The 10,825-nt window shown below is 47.2% G+C and overlaps 1 protein-coding gene across 6 annotated transcripts in view; it reads left to right on the top strand.

The window, feature by feature from the left end:
• The first annotated feature begins 4,829 nt into the window (after positions 1-4,829).
• Positions 4,830-10,825, top strand: part of ADD2 (adducin 2) — a 93,481-nt gene continuing 87,485 nt past the window's right edge. For 2 of the 6 annotated variants that reach the window (XM_054701709.1, XM_037527572.1), the window contains exon 1: positions 4,830-5,012. The gene's annotated coding sequence lies outside the window, so the exon portion shown is untranslated. Of the gene's footprint in view, positions 5,013-6,077; positions 6,224-8,707; positions 8,997-10,825 lie in introns of those variants that run through there. The other 4 variants (XM_054701706.1, XM_054701705.1, XM_054701708.1 and 1 more) reach the window with 4 other exon arrangements.

The raw sequence follows: 10,825 nt of genomic DNA, 5'->3' as shown, positions 1-10,825 counted from the left end.
AAATGTAACCTCCAAATCAAAAATGTCGGGGCTGAGTTCTCAGCTGAAGGCTTGACTGTGAAGGATCTGATTCCAAGCTTATATAGTTTTTGGTAGAAATAGGTCTGCCTAACATGCCTGTGTGCTTAATCAATGCATGCAAGCCAAGAGGGTAATGAAGGGAATCAGCTGGCAAGATGAGGACTGTAGAGGCAGGACTGAACACAGTGCAGGTTTTCTAATATCCAGCAGACTGGGTAAAGGAGGAGTCAGAGTCCTCAGTGGTTTTTTGCAGGTCTTTTATTGGGATTTACCAGGCATATGGCAGGCAGGGGTTCTGGGGGTGCCAGTAGGCTGGCAGGCCTCCCAGCCCCCGCAGGTCTTCACTCTGGGCTCTCCGGCCTTCTCTCGGCTTCTACTGGCGTCCCCGTGATGCTGCCCTTAAAAGCACAGTCTTAGCCCAGGTGAATCCCATCTACCTATGCCCACACCCTACTCCAGGTGCCCGCCATCAGGCATGCATTCAGGACCGCAAGGATCCATCATCTATCCTGATGGCGGGAGGGCAGAAAAGCCTGACATTTTTTCTTTACCCTACAGTCCACCCCCTCATATAGTCTTCATATATACAATTTTCTTAGCAAACATAAACAATGCAGCCATGGCCCACAAAAGCAAACACATCACAATATGACAACAAAATACAACAGAACACAAATAAGTCCAGGCAGGGCCCCAACCTAGTGGCAAAAGACAATTATTGGTACCAGCAGATGAGCCACCAAATCTGCTGCTGAAGGCACTGCTCATACGAGGGAGGGGAATCACTCATGGCATCTACTGTAACACACCAGGAGCTGTCAGGCTTCCTGGCCTTCTCTGGCTGTAGTCTCGGCTACAAGCCACACACAGCATCCGCCCCCAGGATGCACTCACTCTGGGATTGGCTATTCTATTCTACTCTTGGGGGTAATCGCCCAACCCTCAGGGTTTCTGTCTGCAGTTGCGCCAACATTCGGCTTTCATAGCCACCAATGCGACTCACAGACCCCTGCTGTCAGGCCAACCCACTGCACAAGCACATGGGTCGGGGATCCTTGGATACAAACTCTGCATTCGGCTTGGGCTCCACCCGAAGCCACATTCCCCACCCGTCCCCCAAGGACAGGTTCCTCAGCATCTCACCCTCACTCGACAACAAGCAGGGCATCACCCACAGGTGATTTTATGAGACTCACTGGTCTTCCTCAGCTTACTTAGTGCTTAGCAGCCACTCAGGGCTTCCCACACTTAGCATCAGCACCAGCTTTTGCCTTCTCAGTTGACTTTTCACCACTGCCTAGTTGCTGGGCATGCACAGTCTGCTTTCATGGCCATCAAGGCCCATTGGCCACCCCCAGATTCTCAAAAAAAACATAACCTGCCAAGGTCCTCCACCTTCTGGCAGGATTGTCAGTCCAAGTTCATCAGTCCAAGTCCATCAGTCCAAGTCCATTGGCCTCTCCCTGCATCAGCACTGGTGAGCTCCGAATCGTGGTCCTCTCTTCCCGATGATTCTTGCTGCCTCAGGGGTCATTGGCTGGTCCTCTCGGGGTCATTGGCTGGTCCTCTCGGGCGTCTCCTCCATGTGAGGTCTCGTCCCGCAGGTCCCGGACCTTGTCCATCTCCTGTGTCGCCATGATGCCTCCAGCATTGTCACAGGGAAACGCAGTCTGTAATTCCTTAGTCCCTCCAGGTCTTTGGAGGGCTCCATACCTGTCTGCATGGATCATCCTGCCAACTACGCAAATTGCAGAGGCAGGACTGAACACAGTGCAGGTTTTCTAATATCCAGCAGACTGGGTAAAGGAGGAGTAGGAGTCCTCAGTGGTTTTTTGCAGGTCTTTTATTGGGATTTACCAGGCATATGGTAGGCAGGGGTTCTGGGGGTGCCAGTAGGCTGGCAGGCCTCCCAGCCCCCAGCAGGTCTTCACTCTGGGCTCCGGCCTTCTCTTGGCTTCTGCTTCTCTTGCTTCTCTCTCGGCTTCTACTAGCATCCCCGTGATGCTGCCCTTAAAAGCACAGTCTTAGCCCAGGTGAATCCCATCTACCTATGCCCACACCCTACTCCAGGTGCCCGCCATCAGGCATGCATTCAGGACCGCAAGGATCCATCATCTATCCTGATGGCGGGAGGTCAGAAAAGCCTGACATTTTTTCCTTACCCTACAAGGACTCATAGGTAACATAATTACAGAAGTGACATTCTATCCCCTTGACTATATTCCCTTGGTCAGAAGCAAGTCACAGGTCCTGCCAGCACCTAAGGGAAAGGATATTCAAGGGCATAAATACTAAGAGGTGGGGATAATGTGGGTGTCTGCTGTCTGTTCTTTTCACAAGCTGTTGCTGGCCAGAAATATTTTTGTCAAGAGACTTGGGAATTAGAAATAATTTTATAGCAAAGCAGTCAGGAAATCTAATTTTAAACTATCTGGCCATTGGGGGCTAGCCAAATGTGAGTCTGACGTGGAGTCCACTGTGCTTTCCTGTCCCTAGTTAAGGGCCTGGCACCTTGGGCTTTCTGCAGTGGACATTCTGAATTTCAGTGATCATCTGGTGGCAGCCTGTGGAGCTTAGGATACTTAGGGTATCCTTTGTTAGGTTTCAAAGTGACTTTGGAATTGAGTAAGAACTTCAGAAACTTGACTAAAATTCCACATAGGCTATTATTATGGAAATTAATGTAATGAAATCTCATTTCCTATCTGACATTTGAATAATTCCTGCAGCCACAGGATGGCGATACTCTTCCCAGAACTCATCACATTCAGATGACCTGTTCAGATGCAGCATCTGGGAGAAAATGGACAGATTTTTTTTCTAGATTCTATAATGATTAGAAGAGCCAAATCACATTTTTAGGGGGGAAAGGAGAGTGCATCAGCCTTATTAATCTTATCAGTGTCTTTTTTGTCCTCCTCTGAGAGGACATGTATAGGCCAGTAGTTAGGGTCCACAAGCGCTGGAGTCATAGCGCTTGAGTTTGAATCCTGGCTCAGCCACCCACTTGCTGTGCAACCTCAGGCAAGTTACCTAACCTCTCTGTGTCTCAATTTCTTCATCTGCAAAATCGAGTGATACTAGTACCACTCTTATAGAGTTTTTGTCAGGATTCACTGAGTAAAAAATGCATGTAAAACCCTCAGAACAGTGTCAGGAGCCAAAAGGTTTTGCTATTTAGCTTGAGAAAGATGAAATGACACCAGGAAAAGAAATTTTTGATAAATGGAGATGATTGCTGGAATTTGAGAAATCTATTTCAAGACTAAACAAAAATTTTCTATTCCTTTTTGGATTCTGTTTCAGAATAGGGGCCACCTTCCCTGTGATTTCAGGACTCTGCAGAGGCATTTTTGACTTCCCATATATTATTATTAGGTACCAACAGCGCACAGCTGCCTGAGTGTCTCACTTGGGTTTGGCTAAACAGACCTCTGGTCCTGGTGTCTGGGCTGCTTGCCATTCCTCCATCAGGTTGTGATGGGAGACGGGGAGAGGTGCATGTAAACTGGGTGATTCTGAAGAGGGCATGGGAATGAATAAGACACTCAGAGTGGGGAACGAGTGTCTGAGACTGGGTGGTGGAGGCTTGGGGGAGCTAGAATAGAAAGACAAAATTTACTCTGGCATCTGAAATGGAATGCCTGAGAGTTGTTGTAGGGTTGTTGTGGCAGCTGGGCTTTTTCTACACTGGTCACATCGAGTGGCATTTCTTAAATGTTAGTATGCAAAGAAATCACTAGGGGTGTTTGTTAAAAATATAGATTCCTGGGTCTGCCTGCAGAGATTCTGATTCTGCATCAGTACTGTGCAGGGGCTCCAGGGATGTTTAAGGGTTTGGTGCTCCAAAAACTGGAACAATCAGAGGGGCCATGCTCTTGTTGTAAGGAAATGACCAGGGGCTACTGCTTTTTTTTTTTTCCCCCCTGAAGCTATAATTGCCCCGAAGTAATATTTCTAAAAACCTTCACTTAGAGGGGATGTTGATTTAGGGGAACTTTGGGGACCAGGTGGCGATTGGGGGGGGGGGTGTCACACAGCTAGTTAATGACAGGTCCGAGACTATAACCAAGTGTTCTGGTTTTCTATGGAGTTCCCCATTCGCTGTACACCTGTATTCTCTGGGGTGGGAGGCTGGGGACTCCCAGTCTGAGAGGGGGCAGTGGTGAAAATTAGAGGGGGCTGGGCCCATAGCCCCTGACTGTAGGGGAACAACAATTTTGCCCTAGTTGTAAATGGAGTCAGAATTAGGACCGGGATAATTTTGACTTGAAACTTAAATGGCCAAACGATTGCTATTCACATCCCTAATAGAGTTACTCTTCTAAGGCAAAATATCTTTCCAGGCAAAAAATATCCCAAGTGTAACACTTTTCTTTTTTCATGCCAGGGAGGAGACGTCCTCTAAGGGCACTCACGTTGCACGCTTTCTTCCTAGTAACGAGATCTTCGCTTTACCTCCCGGCTGCTCCGGGCCGCCGCGGGGCGGGCGCGGGCGGACGTGGGCAGAGCCTGGCGGCGGGACTGCGGCAGCGCGGGGCGCGGGCACTGCGGGCGGGGGCACTGCAGCACCGCGGCCCTGGGGCGGCCGGCCCGGCCCGCTCGAGGGGGCGCTGTGGGCACCGCCGCGCGTCCTTTTGTCAGCGCACACAGCCAAGAGAGCTCTCATTTCCTCCCAGCCGCGTGCGGGAAATGGATTTCATTCTGACGGGAGGGCTGTGAGGAGGCAGCGGGAGCGAAGCCTTTTGTCGGGGAGCAGCAGCCTCGGTGGTCCGTGGTGCCCGCTCGGGCGGAGCAGCCGCAGCGCCGGTGGCATCCCCGGCAGCCCGACAAGCGCGGGGCGCAGCATGGGCGGGCGGCAGGGCTCCGCAGATTAGCCGGGCGCATCTAAGCAGAGCCAAAAAGGAAAACAAAAAACAAAAAAGCAGCAGAACAAAAAGGCCAGCAGACCACAGTGGAAAGGCAGAGATGGAGACGGTGCCGTGCAGGAGGTAAGTCTGTCTCGGGAGCGGCGCCGTGGGCTCGCCGGCGTTTTGTTTATGTGCACGGAATTCGGGGAGCCTTGCGCATCCCTCCTCGGCGCGCCAGCTCGCGGGTCCTGGCCGCTGGGCTGGTGAGCGCGTCTGCGAGGCAGCCCTCCCCGGCAGCCGTGTTTTCTGCCGAAAGGTTTTGTTGCTGATGTAACAGCGGAGGTTCGGGGAGCCGGGATGCCGAGCACCGGCCTCCGCCCGGGACGCACCCCGCCCTGCGCGCACCGCCGCACAGGTGGGGCTTTCTTCCCCGTCCAGGCCGGCGGCGGCGAGCCTCCCGGGCGGTCTCCCTCCCCTTCGCGCTCAGCCGCCGCCCTCGGTCCTCCCCGAGCGGGGTGCGCCGGGGGGCCGGGGTGGGGGGTGACGGGGGGCTGGGCGCGTTCCTCCCGGATCTCGCCCCCCCCGGGCGGCCCGCTGCACCGCGGCTGCGGGGGGAGCAGGTGAGGCGTCCCAGCCGCCGCGGGCTCTCGGAGCAGGGGCGCCGGCACGGGAGCAGGCCCGGGTGGGCTTGGATTTCTAGGCGAATCTGAGGGGGAAAACGCCACTATCTCCGAGGAGAGCTCGCCAGTCTGCTCATCTCTTAGCTTCCATCTTCCCTCCACTCTGTTCCCCAGTCTCTCCTCGCCATCTGAACCCCGAGTGGAGGTCACCCTCCATACTGCAGGGAAGTGGGGGCCAGCGTGTGCTTGTTTTGAAATCGCAACCACTGCCTACCTGGTCTTGGGGGGAGGGGCGGTGGGAGGGGCGCACTGCTTTAGGGTGCTGATCAGGCGCTGGGGTCTAGCCTATTGTCTAGCCTTTTCTCCCCGTCCTTTTCTTCTCTAATCTCCACCCCCTGCTGAGAGAGGGCGAGAAGAAAGGAGGGTGGAGGGGAAGAGAGAGAGAGAGAGAGAGAGAGAGAGAGAGAGAGAGAGCGAGCGCCTCAGCCCACACACCCCATCAAAATCTTTTAAAAATTGTCATTTATCTCTGACACATGATTATTACCCATCTGTTTCCTTACTCCCACTCTTCCCTCTCTTGCAGTTTGTCATCTAAAATTCAACTGACTCAAATGAGCCTTATAAATAATAGAAATCAAATCTCAGTTTCTTAAATGGACATTCTGTGCTTTCTGATTAATCCCAGAGGAGAGGAGAGGACAGGCATCCTGGAGTAAGTGATGGAAGAAGGTGGGCTCCACTCCTTTTCTGTCTAGTGTGGGGGTGCAGTTGGGACAGATGAGATGTTTAACTTGGGCACCTAGGGGTATCCTCTTTAATGGGATTTGAAAATTATGTTTCATTTTAAGGTAAAAATTGTTGGTCAACATTTGTGACCAAGTGGTCTTAAATGAATAAGACCAGAGAAGATGTCAATACATTTCGAATGTCAGTACATTTTGGAGAACCACTAAAGATAAATCATTATTTTCTCCAAAACCCCACCATTTTTTGTAGCAAGTCCTATGTTCTTTCTTGCCCACTGAATTGCTTAACCCTACTCCAAGTGTGCTTGTCACACATACAGTACACAGCACTGCCTGAAAGGACACCCCACTTGCTGGTTACAGGCTAGGGTTGAATTTGCTTTCAATATTAGCATATTGCTGGAATGAGCAAATCTCAGCTATTTTTTTTTTCGAGTTTACAGGTGAGCAAACGTGTATGTTGGCAGACTTTAATATTAAAAATTTAAATATATAAAAACAGACTTTGAGAAATATATTTATTTATCAACAGCCTTATTCTACAAGGCATTTAAAATGGTTTACAGCGGTTCCTACACGATAGCCAGGCATATTGACTTAGAAGTAGATGGGGAAGAAAAAGGGAAACTAAGGATAAAAACAGAAAATGGTATTAAGAATGAGACTAACACAAAAAAACACAGGCATAAAATAAGACCCTCTAAACTTGCTAGGAGGGGAAAACAAACTCAGCTCTAAACTTTTAGCAACTCATGTAAAAAAGGGAAATTGACTAATTCGTGACTCATGTGTTTTATTTATTCATTGACTCATTCACTCATTTGTCCATTCAACAAACACTCTGCCAGGACCTACTATGTGCCAGGTTCTGTGAGATGTGCTGAGAACAATGGGGTGAAGCAGACTGGTCTCTGCCCAGATGGCACTTACAGATGAATATGCAGGAAACATATTCATCAGGAAATTCTTCAACTGTATATATAATTGCAAATTGTGATAAAAACTGAGAAGGAAGCAGAAAACATCACATGTTCAGAACATAAAATCACAAAACAAAAACTTCTTAAGAGGAGCACAAATCCTGCTTCTAAGATCAGTAAGGAACTTTAGTCAGATAGAGTGTTAGACTGATGTCTTCAGTCACCTGGTGAGACATGAGCTTGGGTTTCATGTGGCTCTTTTCATAGTGCCCTTCCCTGTGAGCTCATGGCCTCGCATCAGTTTCATAGGCCTCTGAAGTTCTGAGGATATTTGTATTTTGGAGGGGTCTGTGTGTTCTCTAAAATTGATGATTTTATTTCGATAATAACCTTGAATCATTAACATAATAATCTTTAATAATATAAAAATGTTCCAGATCATACTGGGGCCTGGATTTACCTCTGTAGCTTCCCATTTGAGCCAGGGACTGACCTGACAGCTTGGTCACAGCAGAGATGGGCTGGGGAGAGTTTAAATAGAGACATGTAGGGAGAGAGGTGAGTCCTCACAGGGCCCAGGCTTGCCAAACTCAAAAGCACAGCTCCTGGCAGCCACTGCTGCCTTGGCAAGGAGTGAAACACTCATATCTGCTCCACCTTCGTATAGACCACGTTGCAGCAATTTGCTAGCGGCAGATGTTGTAGAAAAATGCAGCGAAATAATTGCTGTTGCTGGTTTCAGCAATAATTGAAGTAGAGCTCCGGCTAATGCAGATTTAGTAAGCTCCCGATGTCCAGAGTACTTATGTCTAAAGTAATGACACAGGTAATTTGGTATAATGGCTAACTGGAACCAGACTGCCTGGCTTCAATTTTGCTTTTCTTCTTATTAACTGTGAGACTCCAGGCAAGCTACTCAGCTTCTCTGTTCCTTAGTTTCCTCTACTACTATGAGTATAAATATGTGGAATGATTTCATAATGGTATGGCAAGGACTGGAGTTATTACATGTGGAAGACTTGGAGCAGGTAGTAAGATCCAATAAAGGTTTGTGACCATGACTGTATTATTTGTATGAAAACAGCATTATTAGTATGAAATGGCACTTCGTAGAGGCACTCTAGGAAGGTTTGATAACAAAATTTTAAATTACGATATATGATTATCTTCAAGTAGTGAATGTATTTCTGAGGTCATCAGTATTGTTTTGCTTCACAAGTTATTAGTATTGGTACTATCGAAATTAAAATTCAGAATATGATTAACAGGTAATAACTAGACCTGAGGCTACATCTGTTAAGTCTAAAGTGATGTTTTAGTTTCAACAAACAGTACTATCCATGGCAGTATTCATTTTATTAATTTCACGTTTTAAAGTTTGGTAGATGTTTTATTTCTACTTGGCTTTAGCATTCTGGTGACATACAGCTGTAATGTTTGAGTGTTTAGAACTGGTCTTTATGAGTATGCATATGTTAATATTTTGACAAAAGTGACTTAGGTAAAATCTGGGACCATTGGAAATCTTTGCCTTCAAAAGAGAATCCTATGTAGTTGCAGCATTTTGAATTGTGTATCCCAAAGACTCTGTGATAGAAGTTTGAATCTCCAGAAGAAAGACAGCAGCCCCAATGCTTGACTCCACAAACCTTGGCTGCCATAGTTTCAACCTGAAAAAAACTTAAAGTAGCAATATCAAAACTGCCTCTTTTCAACAACAATATCCCCCAGACTCCAAGAGCACCTTTGGAATGACCAGCTTCCAGCAGAGATTCATCCTGGCCTGTCTTCCAAGATAAACAACATTTAATATGTTGGCCTATATTATTGAATAAGGTGAGCTCTCAGTGGCATTCACCACATTCGATTGTATTTGATTAAAACAAACTTATTGATTGCAAATTTGTTGATTGAATTTTCTTTGTACCTATGTGATCTGCCAGAGATAACAAGAAATATGTCAAATTTCTCACTGTAATTTATAGTTTTAATAGCTTTCTTTTTGATAAATACATATCATACACATGTACACTTATATGTACATATCACACATGCAGAGTTATGGTTGATGCTCTGTTACATAGGCCCCTGGTTGTCCAGGACTGATGATTTTTCCAGGATGGGAACTGTTAGTGCTAAAACCAGGACAGTGCCAGGCAAAAGAAGACACATCTATTTTAGTTTTAGAGAGTGGGGGAAGAACAAACAATGGGTCCAGGTTCTTTAAGGGTTCTCTAGAAGATAAGGTACCAATGGTGCTAAAAACATCAGCCGTCTATGACTCAACAAGGACCCCTCCTGGGAAGAAGCAGACAGGTTCTCCCAGTTGAGGACTAGAGTAATCCTCAGACTCAATGCACTGGATGGTCTGAGGTGTGGTCAGGGTGGGTGGTGATTTAAAGGGTTCTGGAAATCTGACAGCTTCTTCCACCTTGAATGGTAACTGGATCCCCAGTCTTGGCATGTGCTGAGGGAACTCCTGGTAAAGTAGAGCTTTAACATTGTCAGCTTTAAAAACCAGGTCAGTTCTTATCACCTCAATTGCAGCTGCAAATATGGACACATAAGTACATAAATAATTGCCACATGGTCCAGATGCAAATACCCTTAATGTATCAGATGTGACACAGGACCTCAACCCACAAGATCTCTGGGCAGTACCTGCAGGCCTGGAAGGCTAGGATATGGTGCCAGAAAACAAATGTCAGTGCTCCATACCATATCTGCAATGAGCTTCTGTGGGCAGAGCCCTGAAGTGGCTGAAAATATCAAGTAGCAAATCCCTCTGGCTGCTATAAATGGTAGCCCTGAGGACCATATGACACTCATGACTGGCCTATACACACACACACACACACACACACACACACACACACAAGGACTTGGATTCTCAGAGTTGTTAGCCATACAAGGCCATGTGCAAACTGGGGCGGGGGTCAGTTTGTAAAGACCAAAAAAAATGCAGACATGCGGGGAATCATGGGTCATCCAACCCCCCCATTTCCCACTTTGCCATTTTTGAGAAGAAGCTACTTGGTTCCCTCGAGGTGGCCAGAGTGATTCTAGTTATAGTGGCTTTCATGGGGCCCGGCTAGACTTTGGTCCCTATGCCAATGAGGTTGTCCTTCACCCTGCCAGCGCTAATCTTGGGGTTCTGCTCCACACAGTTGCATTGCTCCTGGCTAGAACTCTGGATAGCGCCAGAGACTCCTCCTCCCCCACATCCATCCACAGTGATCTTTCCAAAACAAAAATTTGATCTCATCATTCCTCTACCCTCAGGAGGAAGCCCCAATTCTTTACCTATCTCTACTGTTCTAAGTATTCCTTCACATTCTACTTGCCAGGCAGATTGAAACCCCATCTTTCTAGATACAACCCCACCCTCCCTCCAAACTTCCACACCTTTCACAAGCTCTTTCCTCCATCTTATATACCTTCCACCCACTTTTTGTCTGGTAAGTTGGTTCTTTTAGAAAGCCAAAAAAATTAACAAATTTCTAGCTCAATTGAGATTAAAATAAATAAATCTTTAAGATTAAAAAAGAGAGAGTAGTTCTAGAAGTGAAATAAAAGGGAAAAAAGATTTAAAATCCTAAAAACATTATGCATTATTGAATCTTAAAATATATGAAAATCTTGATGAAGTGGGCAATTTTTATGGG

Source organism: Talpa occidentalis, unplaced genomic scaffold, assembly GCF_014898055.3.
Source record: "Talpa occidentalis isolate TD23 unplaced genomic scaffold, MPIMG_talOcc4v2.1 talOcc4.5, whole genome shotgun sequence".
Taxonomy (NCBI): domain Eukaryota; kingdom Metazoa; phylum Chordata; class Mammalia; order Eulipotyphla; family Talpidae; genus Talpa; species Talpa occidentalis.
The sequence above is the reverse complement of the archived record's forward strand: the minus strand, read 5'-3'. Positions and strand labels throughout refer to the sequence as shown.